At 41.9% G+C, this 9,848-nt stretch overlaps 1 protein-coding gene across 4 annotated transcripts in view; it reads left to right on the top strand.

The window, feature by feature from the left end:
* Window positions 1-9,848, top strand: part of CUNH9orf153 (chromosome unknown C9orf153 homolog) — a 41,346-nt gene that overhangs the window by 18,221 nt on the left and 13,277 nt on the right. The window contains exon 1 of one of the 4 annotated variants that reach the window (XM_017859928.1): window positions 6,757-6,791. The exons of the other annotated variants lie outside the window; for them this stretch is intronic. The gene's annotated coding sequence lies outside the window, so the exon portion shown is untranslated. Of the gene's footprint in view, window positions 1-6,756; window positions 6,792-9,848 lie in introns of those variants that run through there. 4 annotated transcript variants of the gene reach the window in all.

The raw sequence follows: 9,848 nt of genomic DNA, 5'->3' as shown, positions 1-9,848 counted from the left end.
CTGGAGTGCAGTGGCCGGATCTCAGCTCACTGCAAGCTCCGCCTCCCGGGTTTACGCCATTCTCCTGCCTCAGCCTCCCGAGTAGCTGGGACTACAGGCGCCCGCCTCGTCGCCCGGCTAGTTTTTTGTATTTTTAAGTAGAGACAGGGTTTCACCGTATTAGCCAGGATGGTCTCGATCTCCTGACCTCGTGGATCTCCTGACCTCGTGGATCTCCTGACCTCGTGGATCTCCTGACCTCGTGATCCGCCCGTCTCGGCCTCCCAAAGTGCTGGGATTACAGGCTTGAGCCACCACGCCCGGCCCCTCAGCATTTTTAATAAGTTTCTAATTGATAAATTATAAGCTGTACATGGCAGCCAGAGTGCTCCTTTAAGAGTAAATGTAAGTTAGAAAAACAAAACAAAACAAATCTGTGCCAACTACTCAGCTCAGCCTGCTGCACAAAGAAAGTCTTGTGGCAGAAGAAAAAACAAGAGTGTAAGCCAGATCCTGTCTTTCTTTGAGCCTGCAGTGGCTCCTCAGTTCCCTCTCTGCAAGGCCCTAAGAAGACAGGGCTCTCTTCCTTTCCCTCCTCTCTCCCTCTCTCCTGTTTCTCTTGCAACCTGCTCTTCCTCCAGCACATGGCCTTTGCCCTGGCTGGTCCTTCTGCCTGGAAGGTTCTCCCTCGTTTTTCTCAGGGCTCACTGTCACCTCTACAGGCTTTGGCTCAAATGTCACCTTCCCAGTGAGGTCAACCCAACCACCCTATTTGAAGTTGCAACCCTCCATCACCACACTCCCACTCCTCTTCACCCTGATCTCTCTGGTAACCTTCATTGCACTTAACAGCTTTCAAACTTATGAATTACACATGATGTTCTGTAAGTTCCCCTTTGCTGGCCTGTAAACTCCACAAGAGGCTGGGCATGGTGGCTCATGCCTGTAATCCCAGGACTTTGGGGGGCCGAGGCGGGAGAATCACTTGAGAACAGGAGTTCACCACCAGCTTGACCAACATGGTGAAGTCCCGTCTCTACTAAAAATAGAAAGATTAGCCAGGCATGGTGGTGGGGACCTGTAATCCCAGCTACTTGGGAGGTTGAGGCAGGAGCCTCGCTTGAACCCAGGAGGTGGAGGTTGCATGAACTGAGATCTTGCTGCTGTATTCTAGCCTGGGCGACAGAACGAGACTCCATCTCCAAAAAAAAAAAAAAGAAAGAAAGAAAGAAATGTATGACTTTTCCTATAAAAACTTGGCTATGTAAGCCATCAAGGAGTTTGGTTCTTAAGCATGAGAACTGCCCAAGTCCCCTTACTTCGCCTCCTATAATACATGCCTCACTTACTCTTGCTACAATCATGATGTCAGTATTTGGCTTTGCTGTGCTCAGCAGACAGACCCAAGTTCAGTTTGATAACAATCTCCCTCCCACAACCAAAGCCATTCTTGGCACCCTGAAATAGATGGGGATCCCTCACCCGGAGAAAGGAGGCTGGGTGTCTCCCAGGCAGGCCAGCTCCAGGCAGGACCTGGAACACGCAGCCCTAGTTCTCTCCTGGCATCTCTTTCTCGTGCCGGCAGAAGCGCCTAGGGTGTGCTAAATGACAGGGCTGAAGTGGAAATCAGAACACGTTCTTGTAGAAATAGCATAAGGCAGCACTCATGCTGGACAGAGGTATGTATACTAGGTGGTGGACTTTCCATCATTAGTAGGAAAAGCAAAGGGGGCTGTCTGTATAAGCATAGAAAAAATAAGCTCAATATATAGGTTACCTGATGAAAGGGTTAATATGAGAAGGCAGAGGAGAGTGGGTAGGGGCACAAAAGAAAAGCAAATTAGGGCCAGGCCCAGTGGCTCACACCTGTGATCCCAGCACTTTGGGAGGCCAAGGCAGGCAGATCACGAGGTCAGGAGTTCGAGACCAGCCTGGCCAATATGGTGAAACCCTGTCTTTAGTAAAAATACAAAAATTAGCCAGGAGTGGTGGTGCACACCTATACAGCTACTCGGGAGGCTGAGGCAGAAGAATCGCTTGAACCCAGGAGTTGGAAGTTGCAATGAGCCAAGGTCGTGCCACTGCACTCTAGCCTGGGCAACAGAGGGAGACTCCATCTCAAAAAAAAAAAAGAAAAGAAAAGAAAAGAAAATTAGTGCAGTTGCGGTGGCTCACATGTGTAATTCCACCACTTTGGGAGGCTGAGGTGGGTGGATCACTTGAAGTCAGGAGTTTAAGACCAGCCTGGCCAACATGGTGAAACCCTATCTCTACTAAAAATACAAACATTAGCCGGGCATGGTGGTGTGCACCTGTAGTCCCAGCTACCTGAGAGGCTGAGGTGGGAGAATCGCTTGAACCCGGGAGGCAGAGGTTACAGTGAGCTGAGATAGTGCCACTGCACTCCAGCCTGGGTGACAGAGCAAGATTCTGTCCCAAAAAAAAAAAAAAGAAAAGAAAAAGAAAAAAGCAAATTAAATTGCACTGAAAAATGTATGTGTGACAAGATCATATTTATCCACTATAGCATAATATATAAAACTGTGTGTTCTGATGTCAAACTACTGGTTTCATCTCAGATTTGCTACTTATTAGCTCTATTGTGCTAGGGAAGAGGCACTTACCCTGTCTGTGTTTTGATTTCTTCAAATGTAAAATGGGGATTATAATGGTACATGTGTCAGAAAGTTGTTGAGTGGATCAAATGGCATAAGACATTTAAGTTCTTAGAACCACATGATTATAAAGGCACATAGTAAATGTTCACAGAGTATCAGTTAGTATTCATAGCTCTTAGCAGTGGTCAGTATCATTGAGTTTGTGTGCACTGATGCCTTCATTATAAGACACATAATGCTCAGGGCACTGAACGGCCCCACATCGGGGTCTCTCACCCTGAGTGGTGCTGGGTGCATCCTGGGAAATTCTAACAGCCCAGATTCCCTTTTATACGTACCAGGCAGGTCCTTCTGTTAACACAGTTTTCCTTCAAGCAGATCACAATGTAACTGACTACATTTTTGTTTCCTTTAAAAGACAGCTTTATTTAGGTATAATTTACATAAGATAAAACTCACTCTTTTTAGCATACAATTCAATGATTTTTAGTAAATTCACAGAGTTGTTCAACCAACACCACGATCTAACTTGAGAACTTTTCTGTCATCCCCAAAAGAAACATGGTGCCCATTGGCACTCACTTCCCATTACCCCTCCAGCCCCAGGCAGGCTGTAAGGGTTTGCTGCTGAGCCCCAGTCCAGCCACCTTATTTGGACTCGCCTAAACTATAATTCCTCAGTGAAACATTACAAGCAATCTCCCATGATGTGTAATTTCTAGACAGCTGCCTTCATCCATTTCTTTTTTTTTCTTTCTGCTGATTTGAAAATGTGTCTTTTTTAATTGCAAAAGTAATAAATCTTTATTGTACAATATATAAAAGTACAGAGCTGTAAGAAAGAAGAGACAAATTTCTCATAATCTTACCACTAGATGGAACTGTTAACATTTTTAAGTGAATCTCATATATATATATACACACACACTCATATATATGAGTATATATCTATATATATACACACACACACACATATATATATATATATATATATATTTGAGACAGAGTCTCACTCTGTCACCAGGCTGGAGTGCAGTGGTGCAATCTCAGCTTACTGCAACCTCCTCCTCCCGGGTTCAAGCAATTCCTTTGTCTCAGCCTCCCAAGTAGCTGGGACTACCAGCATGCACTGCCACGCCTGGCAAATTTTTTTTTTTTTTTTTTTTTTTTTTTTTTTTTGAGACAGAGTCTCACTCTGTCACCCAGGCTGGAGTGCAGTGGCACAGTCTCGCCTCACTGCAAGCTCTGCCTCCTGGGTTCATGCCATTCTCCTGCCTCAGCCTCCCCAGCAGCTGGAACTACAGGCACCTGCCACCACACCCGGCTAATTTTTTATATTTTTAGTAGAGACAGGGTTTCACCGTGTTAGCCAGGATGGTCTCGATCTCCTGAACTCGTGATCCGCCCGCGTTGGCCTCCTAAAGTGCTGGGATGATAGGTGTAAACCACCACTCTCGGCCGCCTTGCTAATTTTTTGTGTTTTAGTAGAGATGGGGTTTCACCATGTTGGCCAGGATGGTCTCAATCTCCTGACCTCGAGATCAGCCCTCTCTGGCTTCCAAAAGTGATGGGATTACAGGCATGAGCCACCACATCCACCCCATATATGATTTTTTTTTACAAAAATAGAATTATATTATAGATAGTTTCTTATATCTTTTTGTTTAGTATAAATATTATTTTAAAATTTTCCTGTCATTAAATATTTCTGTACAGTTTTGTAATTTCCCCAAATTTGTGCAATTATGAGCCCCTCATTGGACATTATTTCTTATTTTTTTCTATTCTATATAATACCTTTTTTACATCTCTGGAGATCTATTTCAGCACACATCTCTGCCATTGGTTATACTAACATCTCTCATTCAACTTGGAATTACTTCTTTACTTACTGTGCTAATTCATGAAAGAAAAATTTAAAGATACAAGGGAAGTAAAAGTTCCACTGTAACCCATACTCTTAGGGACTACTGTTTGAGCAGTCCCACTCTTGGGGTATGTCCTTTCATAATTTAAAATGAATATATAAGCCTTCACTATAGGTATATTTTAAACAAAAACAAGATCATGTTCCAGGTATTTTGAAAATTTCCAGCTTTCTGTTACTGGTATCTAGCTTAACTCCACTGTCGTATAAGAACAGACATTGTATGATTTTCTATTCCTTTAAATTAATTCAATTCATGTGTGTTTTATGGCCCAGGGTCTTGTTTATCGTGGTGAATGTCCCATGTGGACTTGATCTTGAGAAGAATGTGTAATCTGCCATTGCTGGATGAAGTAGTAGTCTATAGATGTCAATTACATCCAGTTGGTTGAGGGGGCCGTTGAGTTCCACTTTGTCCTTACTGATACTCTGCCTGCTGGATCTGTCCATTTTTGATAGAGGGGTATTAAAGTCTCCAACTATAATAATGGATCCATCTATTTCTTCTTATACTTCAATCAGTTTTTGCCTCACATGGTTTCTTTTGGGTTTTTTGTTTTGTTTTGTTTTGTGGTTTCTGGTTTTTTGAGACGGAATCTCTCTCTGTCACCCAGGTTGGAGTGCAGTGGTGTGATCTCCACTCACTGCAACCTCTGCCTCCAGGGTTCAACCTATTCTCCTGCCTCAGCCTCCCGAGTAGGTGGGACTAACTACAGGTGCCCGACACCACACCTGGCTAATTTTTTAAATATGTTTTTAGTAGAGACAGGGTTTTGCCATACTGGCCAGGCTGGTCTCGAACTCCTCACCTGAGGTGATCTACCTACCTTGGCCTTCCAAAGTGCTGGGATTATAGGCATGAGCCACCATGCCTGGCTTGCCTCACATGTTTTGACACTTTGTTGTTAGGTGCATACATGTTACAAATTGTTATGTATTGACCCCTTTATCATTACCTAAAGCCCCTCCTCATCCCTGATAAATGTTCTTGCTTTGAAGTCTGCTCTGTCTGAAATCAATATAACTACTCCTGTATTCTTTTGATTAATAAGGATAATATCTCTTTCTCTATCTCTTTACTTTTGATCTGTAAGAGTTCTTATACTTAAAGTGTGTTTCTGGCCAGGTACAGTGGCACACACATGTACTCCCACCTACTTGGGAGGCTGAGGCAGGAGGATTGCTTAAGCCTACGAGTTTGAAACCGGCCTGGGCAACATGGACCCCATCTCATTTAAAAAAGTAAATAACAAAGTATGTTTCTTGTAGACAACATATAATTAATTGGGTCTTCTTTTTGGTCCACTCTGACACTTTCTATTTCTAATTAGTGTATTTAGACCACTGACATTAAAAGTGATTGTGATGGGTTTGTATTAATATTTACCAAATGTTTTACTGTTTTTTATTTTTTGCCCTTGTTCCTTGTTTCTATTTTTGTCTTTCACACTTTCTGCCTTTTGTAGTTTTAACTGACCATTTTATATGATTTAATTTTTCTCCTTTCTTAGCATATCAATTATATTTCTTTTTTACTTTTTAGTGGTTGCCCTAGAGTTTGCAATATATGTTTACAACTAACCCAAGTCCACTTTTAAATTACACTGTACACCTTGCAGGCAGTGTGAGTACCTTATAACAACAAAATACTCCTAATTATTTCCTCTTGTTCTTTGTATCATTGTTGTCATTTGTTTCATTTTATAATAAGCTGTAATTGTTTGAATACATTCTTGCTATTATATTTTGTTTTGTTTTTTATTTAGAGACAGGTTCTCCCAATATTGCCCAGGCTGGCCTCAAACTCCTAGGTTTAAGCAATCCTCCTGCCTCCGCCTCCAAAAGTGCTGGAATTACAGGCATGAGCCACCTAGTGCAGCCTGCTATTATTATTTTGAACAAACTGTTATCTGTTTCACCAATTAAGAATAAGAAAAATAAACACTTTTATTTTAATCTTCATTTACTCCTTCTCTAATATGTTTCACTTCCTTATGTAGATCTGAGTTTCTTACCTACATAATTTTCCTTCTCTCTGAAGAACTTCTTTAACATTTCTTGCAAGGCAGGTCTACTGGCAACACATTCCCTCAATGTTTGCTTGCCTGAGAAAGTACCTCTCTTTTACTTTTTTTTTTTTTTCAGTTGGAGTCTCGCCCTGTCACCTAGGCTGGAGTGCAATGGCACAATCTCAGCTCACTGCAACCTCTGCCTCCCGGGTTCAAGTGATTCTCCTGCCTTAGCTGCCTGAGTAGCTGGGATTACAGGTGCATGCCACTATGCTGGCTAACTTTTTGTATTTTCAGTAGAGACAGAGTTTCACCATGTTGACCAGGCTGGTCTAGAACTCCTGACCTCATGATCTACCTGCCTCAGCTTCCCAAAGAGCTGGGATTACAGGCGTGAGACACCATGCCTGGTCCTCTCTCTCTTTTACTCTTGAAGGATAATTTCACAGAATACAGAATTCTAGGTTGGTGTTTTTTTTTTTTTCTCTCAGCACTTGAACCATTTCATTCCATTCTCTGCTTCTTTGCATGCTTTTTGAGGAGAACTCGGAAGAGTTAATTTTATTTTGCTATTTATAGCAAATAATTATTTCTAATCTTCCTGTGGCTTCTTTCAAGATTTCTTTATCTTTGGTTTTCTGGAGTATGAATATGATATACCTATGTGAAGTTTTTTGTTTTGGGGGTTTTATGCATTTAACTTATTTGATGTTCTCTGAGCTTCTTGGATCTATGGTTTGGTGTACAACATTAATTTGGGGAAATTTTAAGTCATTATTGCTTCAAATGTTGCTTCTGTTTCTTTCTTCTCCTGGTATTCTCATTATGCATATGTTATACCTTTTGTAATCGTCCCACAATTCTTGGATATTCTGTTACCATTTTTTTCCAGTGTTTCTCTCTCTCTCTCTCTCTCTTTTTTTTTTTTTTTGTTTGAGATGGAGTCTTGCTCTGTCACCCAGGCTAGAGTGCAGTGGTGCAATCTTGGCTCAGTGCAACCTCCACCTCCTGGGTTCAAGCGATTCTCCTGCCTCAGCCTCCCGAGTAGCACGTGCCACCACGCCCGGCTAATTTTGTATTTTAGTAGAGAGGGGTTTCACCATGTTGGTCAGGCTGGTCTCCAACTCCTGACCTCGTGATTCACCTGCCTCGGTCTCCCAAAGTGCTGGGATTACAGGCGTGAGCCACCACACCTAGCCTTTTTTTGGTTGATTTTTCAGGTTTGGAACATTCTGTTGAGATATCCTTAAGCTCAGACATTCTGTCCTCAGCCACAGCCAGTCTACTAATGAGCCCATCAATGGCATTCTGCATTTCTGTGACAGTGTTTCTGGCCTTTAGCATTTCTTTTTGATTCTTTCTTAGAATTCTCATCTCCTACTTATATTACCTGTCTGTTCTTGCATGCTGTCTACGTTTCCCATGAGAGCCCTTAGCACATTATTCATGGTTGTTTTACATTCACAGTCTGGTAATTCCAGCATCCCTGCCATATCTGAATCTAGTTCTGATGCTTGCTCTGTCTCTTCAAACTCTATTTTTTGCCTTATAATTTTTTGTTGAAAGTTGAACATGATTCCTGTACTGGCTCTTCTGGAGGTTTCTGCCCTGTTCTCAGGGAGCTTCCTACTGCAGTAAGCTGCAGTTCTCTGTATTTACCTGTCTGTTTCCGTTTCTCCAATTTTAGGTCAGCAGTTTGCCCTGTGACCTTACTTCTCTGCCAGATCTAAGAAGAGTTGCTGGTAATTCCAAGCTCCTTGCATGCCAGAGGAGAAGCCACACTAGAAGTCCCATTGCCCATATATCAATTGGGTTGTCTTTTAATTGTTGATTTCTAAGTGTTCTTTGTACATCTGGATACAAGTTCCATGTCAGATGTATGATTTGTAAATATTTTCTCTCATTCTGTGATTGGTGTTTTCACTATTTTCGCTAAAGCACAAACGTTTTTAATTGTGATGAAGTCCAACTTTTCTCTTCTTCTGTAGCTTATGCTTTCATGTTATATCCAAGAAACTATTGTCTAACCCAGGGTCACAAACATTTACCCTTATGTTTTATTCTAGGAGTTTTATAGTTTCAGCTCTCATACTTAGTTCTATAATCCATTTTAGGTTCATTTTGTATAAGGATTGAAGTAGGGGTCTAACGTCATTCTTCTATGTGTGGATATTTAATTGTCCCAGCACCATTTATTGAAAAGACTATTTTCCTCCATTGAATTGTTTTGGCAACTTTGTCAGAAAATTGATTCACCTCTAAATAATTTTTAGCCTTTATTTCATTTCCTGTTTTTACGTTTTCCTTTTATATGACACAATAGCTATTCAACAGTGTGGTTCTTTCCATTTCAACTTCAGTTCTACTATGTTTTTATTTAGATTGTCATAAAAGAGAAGGGAGGACATTCTGTTTGACTAAATGAGGAATCAGAGTAAGCATAGCCTCAAAGAAAGAATGCACAGAAGCACAGAAGATGGTTTCAGAAAAAAATGAGGCCAGCTGGCTAAAGTATAGAGAACATTTATGGCATTGTGGTAGCATTGAAATACGATTATTATTATTTTTTTTGAGACAGAGTCTCACTCTGTCACCAGGCTGGAGTACAGTGGCTTGATCTCAGCTCACCGCAACTTCCGCCTCCCGGGTTCAAGCGATTCTCCTGCCTCAGCCTCCCGAGTAGCTGGGACTACAGGGATGCACCACCTCGCCCGGCTAATTTTTATATTTTTAGCAGAGACGGGGTTTCACCATGTTGGCCAGGATGGTCTCACTCTCTTGACCTTGTGATCCACCCACCTCAGCCCCCCAAAGTGCTAGGATTACAGGCGTGAGCCACTGCACCCGGTCTAAATATGATATTTTTAAATGATAGAAAAGTGTCAGAAGCAGATTGTGGTTAGTCTTTGAAAGTTTAGTCAAGAAATTTATAAACTGGATGGGCACAATGGCTCCTACCTGTAATCCTAGCACTTTAGAAGGCCAGGGCAGGTAGATCACCTGGGATCAGGAGTTTGAGACCAGCCCGGACAACATGGCAAAATCCCATCTCTACTAAAAATACAAAAATTATCCAGACAGAGTGGCACATCCCTGTAATCCCAGCTACTCAGGAGGCTGAGGCAGGAAAATTGCTTGAACCTGGGAGACGGAGGTTACAAGTAAGCCAAGACTACGCCACCGCACTTCAGCCTGGGTGACAGAACCAGACTCCGTCTCTAAAAAGAAAAAAGAAAAGTGAGGGCTGTAAAAACTACACTAGAATTGATAATTTAGAAGCTGCTTTTTTTTTTTTTTTTTTTTTTTTTTTTTTTT

Source organism: Rhinopithecus bieti, unplaced genomic scaffold (assembly GCF_001698545.2).
Source record: "Rhinopithecus bieti isolate Rb0 unplaced genomic scaffold, ASM169854v2 scaffold_51345, whole genome shotgun sequence".
Taxonomy (NCBI): Eukaryota; Metazoa; Chordata; class Mammalia; order Primates; family Cercopithecidae; genus Rhinopithecus; species Rhinopithecus bieti.
This window is presented reverse-complemented; position numbering and strand designations above follow the sequence as displayed.